Here is a 27,512-nt window from a genome sequence, read left to right on the forward strand (position 1 = left end):
ATCATTTCCAGTCCTGTGTTGCCACACACTTTACCATATCAATTTAAGAAGAATATGAAGTAATTTGAGGTAGAAATCAATGCATTGCCTTCTGAATTAAATCAGGCTGATAAAACAACATTGTTATCCCTGTTAAAAGTGCATTGGTGAAGAACATGATGTTCTACTGTTCTGTCCCATCGATGGCATGGTATTATGGTGAATGCTAGCTCCATTGATATCAGAGTTCCATTCTACTGTTTATATCATGCCCCATTTGGACTTCTGCAGTAGGAGCGTCATAGCTAATAAAACTATTAAGAGTCCAGAGATATATTGGTACTGACATTAGTAGCTGGTAGAACTATTTATTGCAAAAGTCCAGAATCCAGGTGTAGTAAGTTTAGTGATGGTGATTAGTTTGTAGAAGTGAAAGAGTGAATTAAGATCATCACTTGGACAAAAGTTATTTTGATTAAAGTTTTTGAGAACCAGAGATTAAGTGTGGATACAGAGACAACATGGACTGAAGTTCCAGCTTCAAGTGAATTGTATTGAACTTGTACAGGCACAGATTCCATTGGATCAGTTAGCTAAGGGGACATTCAAGAATCAAAACACACTGACTTTTACTCCTTGTATGTGATTTAGTTTAATATCTTCCTGACAGATTCCCATTTGGATGACTGCATCATTAAATCTTTGAAAAAATATAACACTTCTTTGAGGGCATATTATTTTCTTTCTGCAATCTGGAATGTTAACAACAATGAATTCAGAGATCATCAACTGGATTTCAGAACATTTTTAGTAGTTGAACAAATTCTGCTATTTTCTTGTGTGCTGTTGTTAAAGTGACACCGATAAAGCAAGGCACTGTACTTCCGTGTGTATTGTTGAGATGAAGAATCTCATCAATGGGCTGCAATTTGAAATGATAATGTTAGATTTCAGTCTGTGGTCACCATTTTAGCCAGGAAGGAATATGTGAATAAAGTAGAATATGATTGAACTCTTCAAATTCCTATGAATGTTTTTTTACCCTTTGTTAATCAACACTCCTTGAATGGTCTTGGAATCTAATTGAAGAATTCCTTCAGGTACCCACTACAAAGACAGTCCTAAACCTTCCATCAATAAATCACATTACTGGATATTTTGGGAATTTGACAGCAAACATAATTTTGTTCTACTTTGATGATAGAGTCATACAAAATGGAAACAAGCCCTTTCACCCACCAAGTCCACATTGAGCATTGAACACCTATTTATAGCATTCCCAATTTATTCTCCTCAATGTCCCATCAACTCTTGCTAGATCCTTCCACTCACCTACACGCTATTGAGGAATTTACAGTGGCCAATTAACTGCACATCTTTGCAATGTGGAAAGAAACCCATGCAGTCACAGGGAGAACGTGCAAACTCCACACAGATGAACTGGGGATCAGGATTGAAGCTATGAAGCAGCAAACTCTACTAGTTGTCCTGTCTCTTAGTAAACTTTAGTGAAGCTTTAGTGAAGTTTTAAAAGTTCTAAAGTTTTAAAAATCCAATTGTGCAGTAGACCTGGTGAACTTTATGTGTAACAACAATGGAAAATAATGGATTTACATGTCAAAGATATTCAATAAAACTGCCGCTCTAATATGCCCAGGAGGTGAGTTATCTTCTCTTTACCTCCATCCCCTCAACCCCAGTTTCCCATCTGCTTCCCCCGACCTTGTTGAAGTGTTTTTCCTTGGACATCTGCCTCCAATAGTATTTCAGCTAATTAGCAAATTATAATGTTAGGCAATTAGCAAAAGCTCCTAATGTACTTATTCAGCAATCACTGATTTACTTTGTGGAGCCTGTGACTAGCACACACTGTGAACCCTGTTTTCCTTTCTTAATTAGTGAAAAAGAGTTTATAACTTTGAAAAATAACCTTTTTTTTGCATTGCTTTTCCTATTTCTAAGCTTGCTACAGCAGTCCTTAATAGTTAATGTGCTGAGGGCAAGCAGATTTTTTACTGCAGAACAATTCTCTTTGGGCTTCTGGCATAGCACTAATCTTCATCAGATTCTAATAAAACACAATGCAGTAATCCTGTTTGTATGTGACTGTATTTGAAAAGATTGCAGATATGCAAGTAGTTTGAAGTAAACTTTTTGTAAATATGTCCAACGATAGATCTTAATACAGCAATAGAAAATGTTAAGGTTTACCCTTGGTATCTCAGAATTCATGCACCTCCTAATTTGTTATGACATTCAAAGAGACCATTTGACCCAGCATATTTATTTCCTTTTAAAGTATTCTCTCTCAAATGCCCGTCATCTTCCAATTCTCCTGGCATCCATCTATACTGGGGGTAACTTACAATGGCCAATTAAGCTATCAACATATCTTTGGGATGTGAGAGGAAACCAGAACACCTGCAACTATCTTCTGCTTCATCTCTGCAGGATACCTGGTTCGGCCACCTGGTTCCTCACTAGCTAGAAAAGTAGAAGGAGCATGAGGGAATATTGGAGTCAGATGGTGAAGAGGGGCATAATGATGACCACAACGCATCATTGTTTCTGATATTCCACTGCACCATCTCCAAGGCTATCACCCGAGGGATTGGCAAATTGGATTCTAGGACACATTCCACAGGGAGATAAACTGGGTATAAATGGGCTGCACTTTGGCATATATCGTAGGGAATTTAGTGTTGAAACTCTGCAGACTGGGACAGTATTCAGTCACCCATGCAACTCAAGAGGACTCAGATGATGACCATGGATAAAACCCTGTTGTGACAAAGTTGATGCAGATGCACAGTGAGATGTTGAGCACATTGTCACATCTGCCTCCTGGAATGCATGATGATGGAGAAATTCATCTCTAATCTCTTGCAGGAGGTTGCATTGAGTGAGGAGACCAAAAGTTCCACTCTGGAATTCGTGCACATTTTTTGTTGAGTACCAGAGACAAACCCATCACACAGACCCTATTGGTTCAGTTGACTGTTGCTATGGTTACACAGTTACAGACCACATCTCCAGTTGTTTTTTTAACTTTCTTATGTAGTGGGATCACTGAGGGGTCAGAACTGAAGGCATTGCTTTAATTGTAATGAATAATTAGCCTGGATTTGAGCATGGAGAGTACTTTTTTCAAAAAAAAGACTTTACACCGTAAGACACAGGAGCAGAATTATGCCATTCAGCCCATCGAGTCTGCTCTGCCATTCGATCATAACTGATTTATTTTTCCCTCTCAACCCCATTCTCCTGCCTTCTCCCTGTAACCTTTGACGCCCTTACTAATCAAGAACCTATCAACCTCTGCTTTAAATATGCCCAATGACTTGGCCTCCACAGCCATCTGTGGCAATGAATTCCACAGATTCACCACCTTCTGGCTAAAGAAATTCCTCCTCATCTTTGGTCTAAAGGGACGTCCTTCTTTTCTGAGGCTGTGCCCACTGGTTCGAGACTCTCCCAGTACTGGAAACATCCTCTCCACATCCACTCTATCCAGGCCTTTCAGTATTCGGTAGGTTTCATTGAGATCCTCCCTCATCTTTCTAAACTCCAGCGAGCACAGGCTCAGAGCCATCAAATGCTCCTCATGCATTAACCCTTTTGTTCCCGGAATCTTTCTCATAAACCTCTTCTGGACCCTCTCCAATGCCAGCACATCCTTCCTTAGATATGGGTCCCAAAACTGTTCACAATACTCCAGATGTGGTTTGACCAACACCTCATAAAACCTCAGCATTAAATCCTTGCTTTTATATTCTAGTCCTCTCAAAATGAACATTAACATTGCGTTTGCCTTCCTTACTACTGACTCAACCTGCAAGTTACCCATTATATATAAATCAGACCTGGCAATATTGTAAATATGTGAGGCATAATGGTTTAAAAGCAAAATCCAGTGGACACTGGAACTCTGAAATAGAAATAGAGAGTGCCGAAAAAATTCAGTAGGTGGGCAGCACCTGTGCAGAGAAACATAGCTAAGTTTCAGGTCAGTAATCTTTTATTGGGAAGGTCAATGATTTTCCTGGTGAATATTCCCTGCATTTTCTGTCTTTTTATATTCTGTTTTCAGTATCTAGCTTTTTTATGTCTTTGTAAGGATAGTTCATTCAACTGGTACAATGTAAAAGACATTAAATGCCAAGGGAATCCATCCAAGTAGATTTCACCTGTGTTCTCACCAGACCAAATGAAAGGTGTTTAACTCATTGATTGTTCCTGTCCTTCACCAATTAATTACAGCTTTCTCCAGCCTCTGTCCATGAGCTGATTCACTTTCCTGACCTACTTTAGCACTAGTGTTGACAGTACTTTGTCTTGTGGCTTCTCTCTCTCCATTTTTCATTGATCACTGTGTTGCTGGAAGCTGGCTCTTTTGCCTTTCCTCCTGGGAACCTGTGTTCTTTCCTCAGTTTCTTGTATCCTTGGTGCATTTGCTTCAGGTGTGGCTTGTCATAATTCATTTCTCAGTTTGCTTTTGATGTTTAACTTTGCGCTTCGTCAAATGGTTGCGACTTTTTTAACTTCTTTGGGACACTTGGACTCTGAATCTGTTTTTTTGGACAATCCATGATTAAAAAATATGATTAATTACTGTCATATATTCAACATATGTATGTGCTAAGGGAGGAAAATGGACAGCTCAATGATAATCCACGCTTTCAAGTAATAGTATGCTCTAGGGGCTTGAGTTAGTCATTCTGTTATCTTCTTTAATCCTTCAAAAATTGTTATGTGTCAGGATTTCATTAAAACACTGTTCATTCACCTTGGGGATTTTTGTTTGAATCTAGCTGAGACTGGTGGGATCAAAGGATCCTTTCCTTCTTGCTTGTGAGATTCCTAACTAGTTTAGACAGTATAGGTGGTTCATAGTGGAATTGCAATAGTTCTGTAATAATTGGCACAAGCTTATCATATGTTTTGCTCAAAAGACACACGTATATTTGATGTGGGAAATGGAAATGTCACAGTAATTCACTTGGGGCTGAGAGTAGATTAAAACAAAAAGTGAAGAGTTAAACAAGCTCCCCACTGACTCCCTTAAAAAGAAGGGATGTTTGGAGGCTGCTATCAATAATAGATTTATTCTGTGCCAACTGGCTTCTAAAGGATATGCATTTCAGAGGATCAGTGAAGTCATGGTTGTAATTATTTGTTGTCCTGGTCCTAAAGATTATCATTAAATCATCTCTACTTGTCAGTATTTTGGAAGTTTAAAGATAATATAGAGAGAAATTAAAGGATGTATTAAATCACAAGAAAAGGCTTGTAATGTTGCCAACATGAAGCAGTAAGGCTTAGAACAGAAAATTTCAGAGTTCAGTGAAGGAGAATCAGGACATCGATAAGGAAAGAGGAAGTAAAGTAACAGAATAGTCCAGAAGGAAGCATAAAAAATAGATTGTAAAAGTTTCTGTAGATACAAAAAAAAGAAAGCTAAAGTTCATGTAAGTCCTTTATAAACTGAGAGAGAAGAAATTACATTGGGAAATAATGAAATGGCACAGGAGTTAAACAAATATTTAAGAAGAAGACGCAGAAAACATTCCAGAAAATGTGGAGAAATACAGGTCTAGAGTGACTGAGGAGCTGAAAAAAATTAACATCGGTGACTGGGAAATTAATGGGATAGAAGGGTGATAAACCGTCAGGACCTGATGACCTGCATCCTATGGTTTTGAATAAGCTGGGTATTGAGATAATGGAGGTACCGATGGTCATCTTCCTAAATTCCTTAGATTCTAGAACTGCCCCACTGACTGCAAGCTTGAAAATGTAACCACACTATTTAAGAAAGGAGGGACTGAAAAAAACAGAGAACTATTGACCACTTTGCCTAACATCAATAGGAGGGAAAATGTTCAGTTTTATTAACATGCCCATTATTAAGAAAGTGACAGAAGGGCACTTGATAGGACAGCATCAAAATAGGAGGTTCAAGAGACGGATGAGAAGCAATTTCTCCATCCAAAGGATAGGTAATCTTTGGAATTCTCTCTCAAGAGATTTACAGATGCTCTTTGACAGTATTTTTTAGATATTAAGAGAATCAAATGATATCAGGTTAGTCCAGCTGCCGAGGTAAAGATATCAGCAAGGAGCTTATTGAATAGTAGAGCTAGCACAAGGGGCTGAATGGCCTACTCCTGCTTTTATTCAGGTTTCTTAAAGAGTCTGAGACATATGCTTAAAATTCACCAAGTTGCCTGGAAAATCTGCTGCTAGGTCTCTAATCTTTTTATGTGCAGCAGTCTGCCACAGTATTAAATTTGCAACAGCCTTTTGGGAGCCAGTGGTGCTGGGGTTTCTGCAGAGGGTCATATGTTGGCCTTTTTGGCTTTCTAAGATTCTGAAACATTTCTACAACTGAAACAAGCTCTACCCTTCACATGTTGTAAGAGTGCTCTCTATATCTCCCGCTGAGGGCTATAATTCTAAGTAGTAACTTGTTCAAGGGCACTTTGACAGAGCTACCAAAAGTCCAACACTGTGGACTTCTTAGCTTCATATGCTACAGCTTCCTCTCCTGGAAGTTTGCCCCAGCAGGATGTCACTGGTGAAAGAAAGAGTCAAGAGGAGGTTTATAAAGCAGTGTAAGACTGAGTGTGCTATAATACAGTGAAGAAAATAAGGACAATTAAGTTTGAGAGCTAGAATGTTGTGCCACAGTTATCATCAGCAAATTCTGGGGTTGGAAGACAAGACGGTTGTGGGATATCCCAATGATAATGCCTTGAAGGAAGTTGAAAGTGAGGGTAAACATCAGCCTTGACACGGGGAACAAGCACAAGTGAAAGAGGGGTACTGAGGGAGTGCAGATTCAGAATCCATGTAGATGAGGGTATGACCAGTAATGGTTGAATATGAGGAGGATTGGGGAGAATGGAGGCTGTTGAGTGAATCCTTGGAGATGCTAGCCCTCCAAGTAAAGGCATATCATCCTACCTTTGATAGTGGGGAGTGTTAGGGATTCGAGAGTTATGGAATTATATGTATAAGGAAGGCATCAATTCAAACAAGAACCAGTCTTCTGTTCTTAATGTAAGTTGCAAGCAGTAATCAGTCTGAAATCAAAAGGGCAGCTTTGTAAACAAACAATACCATTCACAGAGAATAAGCTACTGGCTCACAGCAGGGGGTTGGCTGCTCAAACGATCTGGTTTGCAAACTGACATGATCATGAGACGTTCTCATATGCATCAGCCAAACGTAAGTCAATGGAGGGATGTTAATTGGCCTACATCAAACCAGGCAACTACGGCTAAGTTGTTTTGCACCATTGTGACCGAGTTCAAGGCAACTTCAAGACCAGACTGATTTTATCACCAAGCACATCAAACATGGTCACAGGCATGTTTGCTCTATCAATAACTGGGATATTTGTATACTCAGAGAATCAGCCCTTACTGCATTCACTTTGGGTGTCTAGGTTCTCCGTCCTCAGAAGGTAAGGTAAGGTAAGGTAAGGTAAGGTAAGGTAAGGTAAGGTAAGGTAAGGTAAGGTAAGGTAAGGTAAGGTAAGGTAAGGTAAGGTAAGGTAAGGTAAGGTAAGGTAAGGTATCTTTATTAGTCACATGTACATCGAAACACACAGTGAAATGTATCTTTGCGTAGAGTGTTCTGGGGGCAGTCCGCAAGTGTCACCACTCTTCTCGTGCCAACACAACATGCCCACAACTTCCTAACCCGTACATCTTTTGGAATGTGGGAGGAAACTGGAGCACCCAGAGGAAACCCACACAGTCGTGGGGAGAACGTACAAACTCCTTACAGACAGCGGCTGGATTTGAACCCGGGTCACTGGATCTGTAAGTGCATTATGCTAACCACTACAGTACACCATCTGATTGAATTACTTTGTCCCAGCAAAGGTGTTTTAACATTCAGCAGTGTCTCCCACTGCAGATATATAACTTAATAGAAGCATTGTCAGATTCAAAATATTGAAGTAAACACTGTCATTGTAGCTACTGAAATTGCATCGTATCACCTGCTGTTAACCTTGTATAAAAATTTGATGCACTTTGAGTTTGGGAGACTCTGCTGAGAGGGTCTCCAGGAGAATACCTTCTTGTCACGATGAATAAAGATCTTAATAGCAACACGCTTCAGTGCCTCTCTGGTGACTCAGTTCACAGTCACAGCAGGGAGGTACGAAGAGGGATGGGTATAATATGGCAAAAGCAAGCAAATTTGATGAGCATATGGATGAGGGGAGAAAGACAATTACAGGATAGATGAATACTCCAGTGTTCCTGGCTCAAGTGCAGATAAAGAATGATGGCACAGGTTTCCAGGTGCTGGCAAAATTCAGAATTGTTTGCTAGGGTTTGACCACCATTCAGAGTTGGTAATGTGTGCACCTTTCTTGTTTCATGCTTAAAATACATAATTGGAAACATATTAATAAAAATGTATAATCTTTCATACATTTCACAATTGAAAATAGAAATCTGTATTTAAGTTCCAAGTTTTTTATTTTTCATTATCTTATTGTTGGATCTTGAATTGGAATTTGAAGAATAAAAAAAGAATACCATTGTTACTGAAATTAATTTCAATTTGTGTGGCCTACTGAAATGAGCAGTGAGGTCAGAGCAAGACCTGCTTATATTGAAGTCTCAATACTGACAATCCTGTTGATACATTTGCAGTTGCATGCCGATAACTATTTAGCTGTGTTTGTGCACTTTTTTTTAACATAAAAGCTTTTACCTTCTTCACTCGCTGTGGTTTCCAAAGAAACATTCAGAAAAGATGAGGATAAACAATTTGTAACTTGTATAACGGTACTCTGTTTATTTTAATCATGACTTTATTGCCATCTCTTTCTTGAGTCAGACGTACAATACATGACTTTTTTGAGACTCTATAGATTTGCTCTCAGTAAATAGCTATTGTTAGTCTTAATATCTGCAGTGCTCTTATAAGAAGACAAGCTCCATTTTAACTTCAGTTTCCCTGACATCACAACATTTTGCTTTAGCACAATTTTGTCAGCACCACAATCAGCCAATATTTTTCAAAGTGGTTAAGTTACTTCACTTGGGAGAGGAAGAGTTTCAAAAGAGAACTGAGATCTGGAGCCAATATCACCTCTAATCCCAAGAGAGGTCAGACCTAATGGTACTAACCATACAATTGTGTTCTTTTGAACATACAAACGTACAAATGAAGAGCTCTTCATTACCATACACCACCAGTCATCCAGTAATCTTTTATCTGTTAGGTTATCAAGAGTCTATTTATCTCAGTTTTTAAAATATTCAAAGACCAATGATCCTCTTGGAGAAAACCAGCTTGTCTTATCTCTGTCTTAAATGAGTGTACCCTTATTTTTAAACAGTGACCTCTAGATCCAGATTCTCCCTCAAAAGGAAACTTCCTCTCCAGATCATTCTTGTCAAGATCCCACAGGCTCACATGTTTCAATATGTCCCATATGAACACCCTCAGTAACAATGGGTAGGAAATGAACATACTACATGCTGAAAGTACCACTGTCAACAAAGGACAGGAAAATTATCCAGATTACATGACTAGTTATCAAACATTCTTTGAAAGGCTCAGCAGTTTGTGCAACACCCTTTAAGGCTTTGATTCATTCAGTTTCCAAAAAGCACAACAAAGAGAAAATGAAAAGTCAGCACAGCCATAGCATCTAAAATGTGATCACCACTAATCTGCTCTGACTAAATGATTTCACGTTTTCAGAACTTGTTTCCTCAGAGGTCTAGGAGTGTTAACAGCTTGAGGATGATCTCTCATTGCTGCATGGAAAACAATGAATTGAAGGAATTAGTGATATTTGGGATTCAATCTTTGAGGCTGTTCAGGCTCAGGTTAAAGGTGAAGATCAGAACAGAGAAAGTGCTTAGAGAGGGCAACCTGCCATCAAGTGATTTTGCTCTGGCTTTGTCTCCATGATGGGTACAACTAACAATTGTTCAATGTGTTTCTTTTGAATGCCTGCTTATTACGTTAAAGTATAAAACTAGCAGTAATACGTTAGGCTCTGTTACCTGAAACATGTTAATTTCCTGTTTCTTTATTGGCATTTGCTTTTAACAAGTCGAAGATGTGACCATAGGTAGTAAAGCATTAAATATAGCACTCCATTTTGCTACTCAACACTTGAAGACATACAATAGTGACCCTCAGTGTCTTGCTAAATCTCAGAGAGCAAAGGCTTGGAGATCCATTTAACCTGGATTCCATTTTCATTCCAAGATGCTCTCTTCAGCTACAGTGCCCTGTTAACCAAGGTGCCAGTTTGGTAAATAAGTTTAAATATCCATTAGAATAGCTGCAAAAAAAAAGACCTGAAGATTGGTGGATAATTAAATAGATTCTTAACACCCTTTGCCAAGGTTGCAGACTATCCTGTAGGCCAATGCTTCCATCGACAACCCCTAATGAGGTTAAGAAGTGGATGTGAGGATGGCAAACATGATGAGGACAATTAATCTTAAGCTCAGTGCTCTTCACACTGGTTGAGAGCAACTGACTGCACTGCCGTTGGAAAGATGCACATCAGGAAAGCTTTGGGGAGACTTTGTCAAAGTTTCATGTTTTATTCCAGGATTCTCCTGTAATCTCGCTGAAAGGAGAAATACTGCAAAAATCAGCTTCACCTGTTGTGACATTGCAAGTGCCATTTGGTTCCAACCAATGCATGCATGCACATTTGTAGTGTAAAGCACCCTGAACAACATTGTGTAAAGATGTCAGCAAGTGAACCATGAAGAACTGTTGGGAGTTTGCAGAGTTGGTAGAGCACGAGGTCAACGTGCACATTGTGGTGATTTGGTGCCAGTGTGGCCAGTGATTCTCTGGTCCAGCTTTCAGCCCCCCCCCCACCCCCCCCCCTTTAACCTGATCTGGTCAAACAGGCATTCATGTGTGTGATAGAATCTCAAATCTGGAAGGAGTTCTTACAAACCCGCTGTGATCCCCTGTATTGTGCTGTTTTAAATTGGTAAATTGGTAAATTGTTTTTTTTATTATCACATGGTCCAAGGTACAGTGATTGGTTTGTTTTGCATGTATCCATACAGATCATTTCATCACATCAGTACATTGAGGTAGTACAAGGGAAAAGCAATAACAGAATGCAGAATAACATGTTACAGCTACAGATAAAGTGCAGACAGACAATAAGGTGCAAGGGCCATGATGAGGGAGATTGTGAGGTTAATAGTCCATCTTATTGTACAAGGGGTCCTTTCAATAGTCTTATAACAGTGGGATAGTAGCTGTCCTTGAGCCTGGTGGTACATGCTTTCAGGCTTTTGTATCTTCTGCCCTAGGGGTGAGAAGAAAGAATACCTGGGGTACCTGGGGTCTTTGATTATGTTGGTTGCATTACTGAGGCAGCGAAAAGTATCGACAGAGTCCATGGAGGGGAGGCTGGTTTCCGTGATGTGCTGAGCTATGTCCGCAACTCTCTGCAGTTTATTGCAGTCTCGGGCAGAGCAGTCGCCATACCAAGCCATAATACATCCGGATAGTATCAACAATAGCTCAACAATAGGTGCCATAGGGCAACATGCTTCAAATTCTCCTGCTGTGCTCTAAAAGGAAGTGTTCAGTCAAACTCCTGGACGAGCACAATGTGACCTGCAAGTTGTGATCTACTTTGGATAAAAATGATAAAACCAGCACTAAACAATTTAATTTCTTGGCAATACTTCGTGGTGGGTCCAATCCAGTCTTGTTGATGGCCTTATTTAAGTATCGGCAAAATTTAGTTTGCTTCTCAGTGGTTTGCAAATCAATTAGCTGTGCTAATTTTTTATTGTACACAGCAGTGCACTGTTGGACTTGGGATGATCAGCAGGTATTTAAATTAAAAAGGTTCCAAAGTGGGTCTACCAATTAAATTTGATGAGTTCCCTATAAGAAGCCTCTAAATGGGAGCTGGATGTAGTCTGAGTCATTATAATAACACACCTGCTTTTATTTTGCCCTCTGATTCATTCAAGTATTTTGCAGCACTGTTTCATTATCTCAGTCAAATATCCTGACAACTTTAATATTATACACAAAGCATTATTGCAGCAATGAAGAAGAAAACTTATTTATTGCTAAATTTATAAAAAAACATAGTAATGAAATGGGCTTCCAATAATTCTGTGGCATTGCTGGTTATATTAGAGTAATTATACTCTGTGTCATTCTTTCTTGTTTCATCAGGTTTCATTGTTATGCTTCAAGGTCTCACCAGATGCCTTTCTTCTGGAAGTGGCACATATGCACGTACTGCTTATGATATCGAGCACAACCTTGCATGCAATGTAATCTGCAATAGTATCCCCCAGGCAAAGAAGAGACCTGTTTATTGTTACCTGGTTCCTATAATTGGACTGCTACAAAATGCCAATGTCACTTCAGAAGATCATTATTATGAGTCATACCAGAAACTTTAATACCAGACTGAATTACCAAATAAGTTTATTCACATGGAGACTTATACAGCAATCGCAAAGAGTGTTTTGACATTAGCTCAAATAGCAAAGCATTTTTAATCAGTATATGAAACAGTTAAAACAGTCACACTAGCCACGTGAATTTATTTGACTAGTTCTTTGTGGGCTTTACTATAATCATTGGCTCTTTGTAATCCAGTGGCAATCTATACTTTACCAATGCCTCACAGGGATGTTCCTGGATGGACATGGTGTCTTGTCTCCATGACCACTGTGGCTCAGTCAAAACCATCATTTACTGGGATATCAGAGTCTCCCATATTGTTTGATTACAAGCATTGCCATTGTTGGAATATAAGTTAGCAAGATAAATGCAATTATTAGTAAAATTGTCAACCAATTGTATTAATGCAAAGACTAACTTGACTACTGGTGCTGTGGGGTACATTAGGATGATTGAACTTGAAACTGTACAACTGATTAATTATTTGTTGGTGCACGTCGTATGTCGTCTTCTCAAGTGGTCCACACAGCTCCTAAAGATCTCCTGGCCTCACTGCCACAGCACCTCTCTGAACAGACTGTTCCACGAGCTCTGACTGAGTCACATGATGGAGACCATGTCTGCACTGATGGCCTCCTGATAGAGACTGTTCTTCATGGCAAAACACATCAATATGATGTTTTAAGATAATTAAACATTAAAATAAAATAAATTTACTTTTGTAAATTAACTGAAAATATTCATATTAATCAAAGTTAAAATATATACCTTCACTTTCCTATTCAGTGTGGGTTAGAGGACCTCCTTTCAAATGAATGGAGCCATAATGAATGTGCCAGCTACAGTTGGCCTTAAGCTAAGGGACCAGACACATAGTGTAGTGTCTCATGAGCCAGTAAAATACCCCAGGCACAATGATGTGTCCAAGGACAGAGCAAGATGACAAGTACAATTGTAGAAATCTGGATTTCTGTGCAGCTAGCCGGTGATTCTCTCTGGGACTGATGGTTAGCAGTCAATGCAATACAAATCCAATGACATTTGGTGATTGACTGGCACTGTCTCATGAATTCAAAATGAAGTTTGGCATGTCTTGGTTAAAGTATGTATTAATGTTGTTGCATTTCTCAAAAGAATCTGATTTTCTTTAAGCTATGTGATATCGAGCACACAAAAAGACCATGGTCCAACATTTCTACTGCAGTTTCTACTTTACCAAATGGTTTGTTCAAACAGTCATGGGTTTAGTTTTTTTTAACCAGCCAGATAAATAGCAATTACTTTCCTGGTCCCTTTCTTCCCCCATCTTCCTGTGGCGTTAGTAATAATTATTTGTTACTTATGTACTAATTACTAGAAAACAACAAGAAAATGTTGAGAAGGCAGCCCAGTTTTGAACTTTAGCTCTGCAATCTGTTGCCAATATTTGGACATGATTACCACTTGGGGGCCATTTTCCTATCTTGCATAGTGTTCAAATGTTCACTTCTCTGACATGAACATTTACGTATGAACAAATGCAAAGTCTTTCAAGAACCAACAAAATTGGACACTATTTGGTGTAGTCAAGAAGCCACTAGTTGAATTAAGACACCTGAAAATGAGTTTGTTGCAAAAAAATCTTTTTAATGTGTCTATATCTCCCCCTGTGGGTAACTGATTTTAAGTAACAGAACATGTCTTTTAAAGAATAGCTAGGATCATTTATTGGCTTCCTTGGACTGTGCAAGTCAGCTTCAGTAAATTAAATAGTTTTTGAAATTTTAAAGATTGCCTATTTGTGTCTATGTGCTGAAAAAACTGATTTGAAAAGCTTCTTTAAAAGATCATGGATGGACAATATCAGAGGAAGCTCTACTTCGGTCTTGCTTTCTGTGCAATGTTTTTCAGTGTTGAAGATTGTGAAAACTTAATTAGCACTAATGTTACTTGTGTTTAAATTCCTTGATACTTTCTGCCAGTTTATCTTGTTTTTGGATAGATTCTGCCGTTAAAATATGCTAATTCTAAAGGAAAATCTATCCCTTTATCTCCAAGGTAAACTATACCTGCTTTATAAGATATTTGGTATTTTTCAACAGATTTTTCCAAGTGTCAAATTTGCCCAAAGCTCAATGACTATTGGGAAATGAATTCCATTCCCTCATTCATTCAAATATGTCAAATATCACATTCAATTTATTTGAATTGCTCAAGGTGTGAGGATGGGTGAACCTAAGATGTGTCTATCACTGAGATCTAAAGTTCTCCTAAACCAACTATGATACAAGTTGGATACAGGGTAATTTTTTTTTCATTCTGTCCCAATAATGTAACCTAGCTCCCACCACAGAAGCATATAAGATACAGGATCAATATTGCATTTTTATTTCCCACATTTTTGTTTCCTTACGGCCTCAATGATTAAGCTTGTAAATTTGTGCTAGTATAAGTAATTTAAACTGTGGGCTTCTGCAGGATAGGAACTAGTATCTGAGAATCTCATAGATGACAGTGGGAAGATATCGCTGTTCTGATGATCTTCATTTCTCAGGCCAGTTCTGAACCATGCCACAGCTGCCTCACATCTCCGGTGACCTGGTTGCCCGTGTGAAATTTGTGCAACCTCACTGCAACCATCTAAATGCCTCGGTTTCCTCCCACATCCCAAAGGTGTGCAAGTTGGTGGGTTAATTGCCCACTGTAACTTGCCCCCAGTATATAGGCAAGTGGTACAATCTGGGTAGAGTGGAGAGAATAAAATAAGTGCAGGATTAGTGTAAAATGGATGCTCGATGGTTGGCGTGGACCAAAGGGCCTCTTTCCATGCTGAATAACTCCATGAATCTGTGACTATGACGTCCTGGGTATCGAGCGATTTTTTACTCTGAGTATACCCAGTCGAACAATGGAAGCAAAACCTGTTCAGTTAAAATGAATGATGCCACTTTACATTGTATTTTTTTCAGCCAATGTGGAAAGAATTGTAAGATCAGCATTCTCCCATCTCTTACCTTAAATGTTTTAGTAGCTGTCATAATGTTTCATTGTTTGGTAGTGTAATTGTGTCTCATTCACAATACATTGTCACTAAAACCTCATTTATTGTAGCAAGTACCTGTTCTGCAAGACTCTGATATAGAATTTACTAATGAAAATTGGGCTCAACTGACATCTTTACTGCTAATTATGTAATATTTAGTCCTTATCTGCATTGAGAAATAATTGAAGAAATAAGAAAGTGGAGACAAACTGAATATGTCAATGGTGGGCATGCTATTGGAGAGGATACTTAGGAACAAGATTTATGAGCATTTGGAGGCACATAGTCTTATAAGGAATAGTCAACATGGCTTTGTGAAGGGCAGGTCGTGCATCACTAGCCTAATAGAGTTTTTCGAGGAAGTGACAAGACAGATTGATGAAGGTAGTGCAGTGGATGTGGCATATATGGATTTTAGCAAGGTATTTGACAAGGTTCCCCATAGTCGGCTCATCCAGAAGGTCATGAGGTATGGGATTCATGGAAAATTGGCTGTGCGGATTTGGAATTGGCTTGCCCACAGAAGGCAGAGAATGGTTGTAGAAGGGGAGTATTCGACCTGGAGCTCAGTGACTAGTGGTGTTCCACAGGGATCTGTTCTGGGACCTCTGTTCTTAGTGATTTTTATAAATGACTTGGATGAAGAAGTGGAAGGGTAAGTTTGCAGATGATATGAAGGTTGGTGATGTGGTAGATAGTGCAGAGGGTTGTCGTAGGTTGCAACAGGATATAGACAGGATGCAGAGTTGGATGGAGAAGTGGCATATTAAGTTCAATCCAGAGAAGTGTGAAGTGATACACTTTGGAAGATCTAACTTGAAGGCAGAGTACATGGTTAATGACAGGATTCTTAGAACTGCGGAGGAATAGAGAGATCATGGGGTTCTGGTACATTGATCCCTCAAAGCTGCTGCACAAGTTGATAGGGTGGTTAAAAAGGCCATATGATGTGCTGGGCTTCACTGAGTTCAAGAGCAGAGATGTAATGTTGCAGCTCTATAAGGCACTGGTTAGACTACATCTGGAATATTGTGTTCTGTTCTGGTCACCACATTATAGGAAGGATGTGGAAGCTTTGGAGAGGGTGCAGAGGAGGCTGACCAAGTTAGGGCTTTTCTCCTTAGAGAGACAGAGGATGAGAGGAGACTTGATAGAAGTACATAAGATATGAGAGGCAATAGACAGAGTGGACAGCCAGCATCTTTTCCCCAGGGCGGTAATGGCCAACACTAGAGGTCACCCATTTAAGGCATGTGGAAGAAAGTTCAGGGGAGCTGTCAGAGGTAGGTTTTTTACACAGAGCGTGGTAGGTGCCTGGAATGCATGCTGGGGAGGGGGAGGCGGTAGGGGCTGATACGATAGGGTAATTTAAGAGATTCTTGGATAGGCACATGGATGAAAGAAAAATTGAGGGTTATGGGAGGTGAAGTAGAGAGGGGGATAGACAGAATGATAGAATATGGATAAGGTTTATATAGGTCGGCACAATATCATGGTCCGAAGGGCCCGTACTGTGCTGTACTGTTTTATGTTCTGCGTATATTATTTTATTCCAAATGAACAGTGAAGGGATGTCTCAAAGCTTTCCCCTGTCATCAAGTTTAGAACCACATCCACAAATTACTTATTTTTGAATCTGAACCCACTTCATAAATGCCCACTGGCGAATCACATCTTTTGATATTGATGCATCTCCACATCTAATCTCTTGTTTCATGACATTAAGAATGCAGCTCTTTTTCTAGGGAGAAAGGAAAATATAACTTCATGCAAGCTTTCTGAGGAACAACATGTTGGAGGAAAAATCTGATTTCTTTTGTCCAGAGAAACCCATAAGATGTGATTTGGAAATGGTCTGTTTTACAGGAGAAATAAGCTAGACTCATCTCTCCAAAGGAATCTTGAAAAATGTTAGTTTGGCTTCCCAACGCATTAATGATTTTCCAAAACATTGACTTGATGGCACTCACTATGTGTCTTTTAAAATGAAGACGTAACCTTTCCCTTAATTAATATTACATGGTGGTCAATGGAGAGGGGTATCTGATGAGTTGCACACTTCGATGGATTCTGTTCTTCTATACAGATCAATTGTTTTTACCTCAGTGAAAAGAATGATCAATTCTGCTATAACATGTTTAATGCCAGGCCTGACCATCTCATTGGATCAAAACTACTTCTAAGACCCTTGCATTTGGCATTACCTGTCATGGATTGCAGTGCTGTTCCCCTCTCTACCATACATGCATTACGGTGACAAAGATTTCACATCGTGTGCTCCTCAACAATTTCAAAGCAGGAGATCTATTTCCAATTTTATTTTTGTTGGCATCAAGGTTAGTGTTGATTTTCCACTGCAAGTGTTAAGACAGCAGCTTGCCTTTCTCTTGGTGGTTCGAAAGAGTAGCTAAAGACCATCATTGAGCAAGATGTTCTAACTTACTTAACCACACTGCATTTTCCAAGTATTAAGCCATATTTTGATTGGAGGAGCAATCATACACAGAGCATGACTGAGAAGGATGAATAAAGATAAAGGAAGGAAAGTGGATTTATATAACGTATTATTAATGACTTTTGTTTTGCAGACAAATTGACAAACACAAGAGAAGTAGAACAGCATGGTGCTTATTCCTAACAAAATAAATACTTCCTTTTTTAAAAAAGAATGGAATGAAAAAGACCGTTTAACAAGGAGAGGATTACTCAGAAACAATATCTGTGAAATAAAATACATTCAGTCATGAAATGTTCTCTATAAACTTAACAAAAAATCATTGCTAATGCTTGACTTCTTGTTAAAGTAACTTGTTAACTATTTAGGCTTACTTGGGGGTCACTGAGATTCTATTTATCTTTCTTTTCACGTTTGCAGACTGGGGCATTTGAACCTCCATATCTCTTGAATAACCCCTCTTGTAATTAGGTTAAACTAGTGATGAGGATTACCTTTTGTCTGGTTTTTCATAGAGCCATAAGGTCATATAGTTGTACAACACAGAAACGGGCCCTTTGTCCATCATGTCTATGCTAACCATCATGCCCATCTATACCAATCCTACTTGCCTGCATTAATTCCATATCCCTCTGTGCCTTGCTCATTCAGGTACCTGTCCAAATGCCTCTTAGATGTCTTACTGTTCCTGCCTCCACCAACTCATTCCAGATACCAACTACTCTTTGTGTGAAAGATTTACCCTCAGATCCCCTTTAAAACTCCTCTCCCTCACCTTAAACCTATGATCCTTAGCTTTAGACACTCCCGTCCGTGGTCATACAGCATGAAAGCAGTCTATTTGGCCCACCTCATCCAAGCTGACTTGTGGGCACTCATTCATATTAATCCCATCATCCAGCTTCTATACTAAGTGATTCAAATTCTCATCTAGACACTTAAATGCTGTCAGCAACTCTGCTTCCAATGCTCTCTCAGGCAGTGATTTCCAGGTACTCACCACTCTCTGGGTGAGATAGGTCCTCCTCGGGTCCCCTGAAATCTCTTCTCCCTTACCCTAAATCTATGTCTTTTAGTTTTATCTACCTCTGATATGAGGAATCGTTTCCTCCAGTCTACCCTGTCTATACACTTCATAATCTTACATGCATCAATCACGTCCCCCTCCTAATTTCCTCCACTCCAGGAAAAACAGATCCTGCCTCTCTAGTCTCTCCTCATAACTGAAATGCTCCATCCCAGTCAACATCCTGGTGAATCTGCTCTGCACCCTCAACAACACAATCGTATCTTTCCTATTGTGTGATGACCAGAACTGCATGCAGTACTCTAGCTGAAGTCTGACCAATGTGTTATAAAGTTGGAGCATAACCTCCCTGCTCTTGTATTCAATGTCCCAACTAATGAAGCATCCTATATTCTTTCTTAACCTCTGTTGCCACCTTCAAGGATCTTTGGACATGTACACCAAGATCCCTCTGTTCCTCAATACTACCTAGGACCTGACCACTCATGGTGTATGCCTGAGCCTCATTAATACTCCCAAAATGTATCACCTCATATTTATCAGGATTAAACTTCATCTGCTATTTCTCAGCCCATATGGCATGTTTCATAGAAGACTGGAAGCTTATCCTTCATTATAAAGAGCTAAACTATGAATCTTGTGCCCTTGAATGTTGGTTGAACACATAAATTTGAGGCCAGCATTCATACCACTATTTTGAAAATGGTATGATCCTGCACAAGTAATAACTAAAGTCAAATACTTGCATCATAAAGGCCAAATTCCACCTAACAGAATATTGTTCCATATTTCTTTGTCTAGAAATTTTTACTAGCGTGGTGGTTTTATATAATGAGATGTTGGAAATAATTTTAAAAGTATTCAATCCTAAAACTTTCATCAGTTGTGAATGTGAGTTGAGAAAAATGAGATGCAAAGCTTTGATTCTGAAGCCTCCCAAATACTTTTTGATACTTCTGGATCAGTAGAAATGTTTCTTGTAAAATATACATTATTCTTCATCCCCCTGCATTTCTTTATTCATTTATCTTTATTTCCTTGTGTGAAAAGTGAAAATACTTTTGGTAGTTTTAGATAGATTAAATAGTTAGAGCAATATTGAAGGTAGTTCAATATATATTATTTATGGATTCTCTATGAGACCAGAACTTTACATGGCTAATCCTACAACTCTCAAAAGAAAATTTTCAATTTAAGAGAAGCACATGTGCCCATGAAATAAATCTGTTAATTGGATTCATGAACTATACCAGTGCTAACTGATTTTTGAGCTATACTAGTGTCAGCTAAGGTCTTGTAGAATGCTAGTGTCAATGGGATCAATGAGGTGGATGTGTGTCTTTTGGGTTCGTAAGGTATCACTTGAGCTAATGATTCACATTTGTATCAATTAAGCCCATGCAGGTTCATGAGTACATTTATTATTATATTTTGCTAAAATTCTTTAATTGGCTGCAGACTTTTATTTGCATGCTTTCTTCAGGGAAAATTTCTTCTGTGCAACAGAAGTAGCAGTGTCACTATTCTTCATGAATAGATTTGATTCTTTTTCACTCTTGGTGCACTGAGAAAGCTTGGCTCCTTTATGGGACTGCTGGAGAACAAATGCAAGAAATCAATTGATTTATGGTAATAGGAACTGGGACTTGCCTCGAGGATGTGTTTAGCTGTAATGTAAGATAGAAGTAACCATTTTAGCAATATACAAACAAGCATTTAATCAACTGGAGAATCTCTTGGAAGTTAGTGCTTTTCAATTTAATTTGGATTATCACAGCCCAAAACTTGGCAGATGCCTTTACCCAACCCTTAATCGAATTGCTATGGATCTTGACCTATTGGGTTGAAATGTGAAATATACATCAAAACCTGTTCAGAAGCCATAAAAAGAAAAAGTTTACAACCTCGATATCCTAAGTACTGAATAACTTATAAAGTGCAGTCATGATGATAGTATAAGAAATGCAGCAGCCAATTTGTGCACAGAAAACCTCCACAAACTGCAATGACCAGATAATCTCTTTCTTAGTAACTTGGTTAAGGGATGATTATACATCAGGGAATAATGCTCCTGTTTTCTTTGTAATTACACCATGGGATCTTTAAATCTGCCTGAGAGGATAGGTGGGATGTAAGTTTAATAGCTCATTAAAAGGCAACAATACAGCACACATTTGGCACTGCACTGAGTGTTAATTTAGATTTCATTCTCAAGCCTCTGTAAGATGAAACCATTATCGTCTAACTCCAATGCAAACGTAAACATGGCTGATCTCTCAGCACTGTTGCTTTGTGATTGGATTTGCCCAGCTGCTTAGATTGAGCCAGCTGGGGGAAAAAAAAAGCACACGTTGTCTGCAGAACTATCAGTGGATTTTGTATTTTGTCCAGGGCCAATCTAGCAGATTAAATGTTTCAGGAATGTCGAGTCAGTTTATTTGACTCCTACTCCCCTCCCAGTTCTTGTCATCTCCTCCATTCTCTTTGCTTGACTACAGGATTTGTGACTTTGTTTATCTAGGATATTCTGTAACTAGAAAACATACGTAATGTCCATTCCCCTGCTGTTGACAATATGTCACACTGCTAAAACTATATGCTTCCCGTTACATGCTACATACTACAATACTTCTGCTGAATCCTTTTACTAGCTAGACAAAGCAGAGTTCTGGATTTTTTTTATCTGTATGCATAGTTGCAGCACTATGCATCTATATTTAATATGTACTGCAAAATATTCACATTGACAAATGATTTCATTTATTCACTAAACTATTTATCATTGGGTTTCTTGGCCACATTAGTACTTAGTACATTTGACCCAAGCAGTCACTAGCTCTTCCATGGAGGTTCCTTGGGTAGTGATTAGATTTGTTCCTTATTCTTCATGTAACTAGTGACTGCTATAAATATTTACTAAGATCAAAGAGGATTTATAAATTCCCAGACAGTGTATTAATCAAGGGTGCAGAAGAAGCACAGATGTTCTAATTGTAGGCTGTGAACATACTTTCAGTTAATCATTTCTATTCCGAGCGACTAAGAATAATGTAGAATTAACTGATAATAATGCACAAATGTTTAACATGTTTAAAATCAAGTAGGTTAGTGCTTCTGCTCTGCCCTACTTCCAAACCCACGTTTTTCTACTGATGGCTTATCTGATTATAAACTCATGCCCTATTGTTCTGGATTCCCCATTTTGCTGAATAATTTTATAATTTTAAACACCTTGACTGGATGAACCCTCCAAACTCTCCCAAGTACAAGTCAGGTCAATGCGAACTATCATCAAAATTTAAGCCATTAAGCTGCATTAACATTCTAATGTTTCTGCATTATATCCCCTCAAAGGCCAATATATCCTTTCAGTGCTTCGGTGGTCAGACTGAACATTATGTTCCAGATTGCCAATGAAAAAGCCTGCTATCAGCTGAAGCACAATTTCCTCCCTTTTTATTTCACCCATAAAGGCCAACATTTCATTAGCACATAAAAATTACAGTCTATACCTATTCACTAGCTTTTAGTGAATTTTGTGTCAAAGCAGAGACATTTCTGTTTCCAAAGTCTATCATTAGAAACTATTCTGATTTGTTATTCTTGAATCCATAGTTAATAATGTTGCAAATCTCCACATCAGCAGTTTTAGACTAGTTATAGCTCTTCATAATCTTGACAAGGATTTTCAATTGGAGATCAGAAGTGGGATCCCTGGATAGCTGGTCTTCATTATGCGAAGGAGCTTGTGGATGAACAGTCCCAGACATTGCCCTGCCTGAGATCAGATACTTCCAGTAACCTATTCAAACTAACATAGTTCTTTGTTCAGTAGCATACAACAATCACTTCTGGATTTTCTTTTCCTGATCAACATTCACATATCTTTCCTGAATTACACAGTTAGTTTATTTTACCTGGTGAAACACTGAATGATTTGTCAATGTGTGACAACCATTCTGAGAAGTTTGCAGGACAAGGTGCAGAAACATTAGAGAATTTAACTGGTGAATTTTAGCCACTCTAGCAAAAAATGTTTATATTTTTATTATAAACTGACCTGGAGACATAAATACAATTTTTAATGCAGCAACCGGAGACTTCAAATTTAATTAATTAAATAAATAAAGTCCTAATTTGAAATACAGTAAAAGTAATGGTGATCATGAAACAAACACATTGTCATAAAACCCATTCTATAAACAAAAACCTATCCATATATCTCTGTAGACTCTCCACATCCTCTGCTACATCTATTTCTTGGTTTATTGCCTGTGCCACTGTAATGTTATTATTTGGTGGCCTATGGGCAACTCCCACTAGTTATTTTTTCCCTTTACTATTCCTAAGGGCAGGCGTAATGCTATTACAGTGCCAGAGACCCAGGTTCAATTCTGGCCACCGTCTGTAAGGAGTTTGTACGTTCTCCCCATGACTTCATGAGTTTCCTCCGGGTGCTCCGGTTTCCTCCCACATTCCAAAGACGTACAGGTTAGGAAGTTGTGGGCATGCTATGTTGGCGTCAGAAGAGTGGCGACACTTGCGGGCTGCCCCAGAGCACTATGCAAAAGATACATTTCACTGTGTGTTTCAATGTACACATGACTAATAAAGATATCTTGCCTTGCCTTGTCTTGAATCCCTTTTTGGGGCAATCCCCTACTAGTTTAGCCATGTAGGACTGCAGACCCATTCCAATATGATAAACTCTTCTTGGCCTTACTGGCAGATCAAAAAAGCATGAGAAACTATTCTGAGAATAAAACTGGCCTCAATCCTGACTTCTGGCGCTGTCAGTATAGAGTTTGCATGTCTTGCCTGTGATTGTATGGGTTTCCACCAGGTGATCTAGTTGCCTTCCTCATCCCAAAGATGTGCGGTGTGGCTAAATTAATTGGCCATTGTAAATTGCCCCCAGTGTACAGGATCGTGGTAGGAGTTAATGGGAATGTGGAGAGAATAAAATGGGATTAGTGTCGGATTAGTGTAACTGGGTGCTTGATGCTTTCTGCAGATTTGATGGGCTAAAGGTCCTGTTTCCGTGCTGTATGACCTCTCCAATACATTGGATTCAGGAATGATTGAAGCACATCCAGGCAAGCTGACTTTAAAAATCTTACACACTAGCATCTGAAGACATGTCTCAGTGGGAGAGTTGCCCTATAGCCAGGTCCATCGGCAGCCTGCCATGCTCAGAGAATGATACCGTTCAGCCAGTGTCCCAGATGTCTCCTTAACCATCACTGGAAAGTCATGTCCCACTGGTAAAAGGTACCAGCAGAATGATATTGGTAAGAACATGAGAAATAGAACCAGAAGTAAGTCATTCAGATGCTCATGCCTGCTCCACTATGCAACAAGAACAAGGCTAATCTTTTATCTCAAACTTATTTTTCTGTTCTAATCCCATGTCCCTTAACTTCCTTACTGTCTTAAAATCTATTGATATATGTCTTAAATATACTTAGTGACTGAGCCTCCCAGCCCTCTTGGGTAGAAAATTCCAGGATCCACTTCCCTCTGGTTGAAGAAAGTTCTCATTTCTGAGCTGATTGGCCAACCTCTTATTTTGATGTTCTAGACATGCCAAGAAGGAAAGACATCAACCTTGCTTCAACTCTCGTTAATTGGCATAAAATATTGATGTGTTTGAACGTGATCACTTCATATGCTTTTAAACTCCAGAGAGTATAGGCCTTGTCTGCTTAATCTCTCTCCATAGGATGAACCACAAATCAATCTGATGAACCTTCACTGCACACCTTCTATCACAAGTATGTACATCATTAAGTAGAGAGATCAAACTTGAACATAGTATCGCAGATACAGACTCACCAGATTCCTTTACATTTATGGTAAGACCCCTTTACTTTTGTGCAGCTGAACCTGTGATCACAGTGGAGGACGTAAGATCAGTCTTCCGGAGAGTGAACATGAGGAAAGCACCTGGCCCAGATGGTGTCCCTGGCTGTGTGCTCAGATCTTGTGCTGATCAGCTGGCAGAAATATTTGCGGACATATTTAACCTCTCCCTGCTTCATTCTCAGGATCCCACCTGTTTTAAGAAGACCACTATCATCCCGATACCGAAGAAAAGCAAGGTAACATGCCTCAGTGACTACCGACCAGTGGCTCTGACATCCACCATCATGAAGTGCTTTGAGAGGTTGGTCATGGCACGCATCAACTCCAGCCTACCAGAAAACCTGGACCCATTGCATATCGCCTATCGGCGAAACAGGTCTACAGCGGATGCCATCTCCCTGGCCCTACACTCAGCTCTGGAGCATCTGGACAATAAAGACACCTACGTTAGACTTTTGTTTATTGACTACAGCTCTGCCTTCAATACAATAATCCCAAGCAAGCTTGTCACCAAACTCTGAGACCTAGGACTCAACACCTCCCTCTGTACCTGGATTCTTGACTTTCTAACAAACAGACGGCAATCAGTGAGGATAGGCAGCAATACCTCCGACACGATTATTCTCAACACTGCTGCCCCACAAGGTTGTGTCCTCAGCCCTCTACGCTACTCCTTATACACTCATGACTGTGTGGCCAGATTCTGCTCTAACTTCATCTACAAGTTTGCAGATGATACCACCATTGTAGGTCATATCTCAAACAGCGATGAGTCGGAGTACAGGAAGGAGATAGAGAGCTTAGTGGAATGGTGTCATGACAACAACCTTTCCCTCAATGTCAACAAAACTAAAGAGCTGGTCATTGACTTCAGGAAAGGGGGCGGTGTACATGCACCTGTCTACATCAATGGTGCTGAGGTCGAAAGGGTTGAGAGCTCCAAGTTCCTGGGAGTGAACATCACCAACAGCCTGCCCTAGTCAAATCACATAGATGCCACGGCCAAGAAAGCTCACCAGTGCCTCTACTTCCTCAGTAGGCTAAAGAAATTTGGTTTGTCCCCTTTGACTCTCACCAACTTCTACCGATGCACCATAGGAAGCATCCTATCTGGATGTATCACGGCTTGGTATGGCAACTACTCTGCCCAGGACCACAAGAAACTGCAGAGAGACACAGCCCAGCACATCATGGACACCAACTTCCCCTCCTTGGACTCTGTCTTTACCTCTCTTTGTCTTGGTGAGGCAGCCAGCGTAATCAAAGATGCCACCCACCCGGGATATTCTCACTTCTCTCCTCTTCCATCGGGTAGAACATACAGGAGCCTGAGGGCACGTACCACCAGACTTAAGGACAGTTTCTACCCCACTGTGATAAGACTATTGAACAGTTCCCTTATACAATGAGATGGGCTATGACCTCACAATCTATCTTGTTGTGACCTTGCACCTTATTGAACTGCATGTTCTCTGTATCTGTGACACTTTACTCTGTACTGTTACTGTTTTTACCTGTACTACCTCAATGCACTCTGTACTAACTCAATGTAACTGCACTGTGTAATGAATTGACCTGTACGATCGGTATGCAAGGCAAGTTTTTCATTTTTACCTTGGTACAAGTGACAATAATAAACCAATACCAATACTGAAATCTGCTTGCGATTAAGGTCATCATACCTTTTGCTTTCTTAGTTGCCTGATGTACCTGCACAATTCTGTTCCCTTATTGGCTGCTTATCATACTGATTTAGAAAGACATAATCTTACACAATCCAGGAAGTTGTCCCACTCACTAGTACTACTAATTTGATTTGCCCAATCCATATGGGAATCGAAGACTCCTAATATTACTTTCCTTATTCTAGTCATCTTTATTTTCTTAATCCATCATGTACCATACCTTTGTACTGCACTTTGATGGTTTATATACAACTCCCACCAATGTTTCTGCCTCTGGCTGTTCCTTAGCTCCACCAAAATTAATTCCACATCTTGATCTTACAAATTCAGATCCTTTCCCTCCACTGTCTTTATCCCATCAGTGCTGCCCCTCATTTTCTGCTTGCTTGAGAAGTGAATCAAAGACTCTTCTAAATATTAAGTATCCTGGAATGTTTAATTTCCAATTTTGATTGCTGTGCAATCACATCTCTGCAACGACAATTACAATATACTCATTTATTTCTTTTTGTACCTTTTTTTATCTTCTTGTGAGTGCTAAAGAGGAAGAGCCTTCGATATTTTCTCTTTTAGCATTTTTTCTGCTCTGACTCTAATTGGAGGCAGACTCCTATGTTTACATGTTCTGTCTCTTCCTGACAAACTCTGGCAACCCTGACAAACTTATCATTTCCTATATCTCCACTTTTCACAATCACCCTGTCCTTTCTGTTTAAGTTTCTAAATTTCCCCTCACTAAAACCCATCCCGTGATTTAGTTCAAAGCCCACAGCTCCAGTTATTAGATTCACCTGGACATCGACCCAGGACAATACACATGAAGGTTGTCCCAGCAAAATAGCTCCTTGTCTTCCAAAAAGCGGTGACAGTACCCCATGAGTTGAAACCTGTCTCTCATGAACCAGTCTTTCAATCAAGCATTCAACTCTTTGATGTTATTGACCCTATGCCTATATGTAGGTAGCTCCTTTTGATGTTATTGCCCCTGTGTCTATATGTAGGTAGCTCAGGTAGTAATCCTTCATG

The sequence above is a fragment of the Pristis pectinata genome, chromosome 22 (genome assembly GCF_009764475.1).
Source record: "Pristis pectinata isolate sPriPec2 chromosome 22, sPriPec2.1.pri, whole genome shotgun sequence".
Classification (NCBI taxonomy): Eukaryota; Metazoa; Chordata; class Chondrichthyes; order Rhinopristiformes; family Pristidae; genus Pristis; species Pristis pectinata.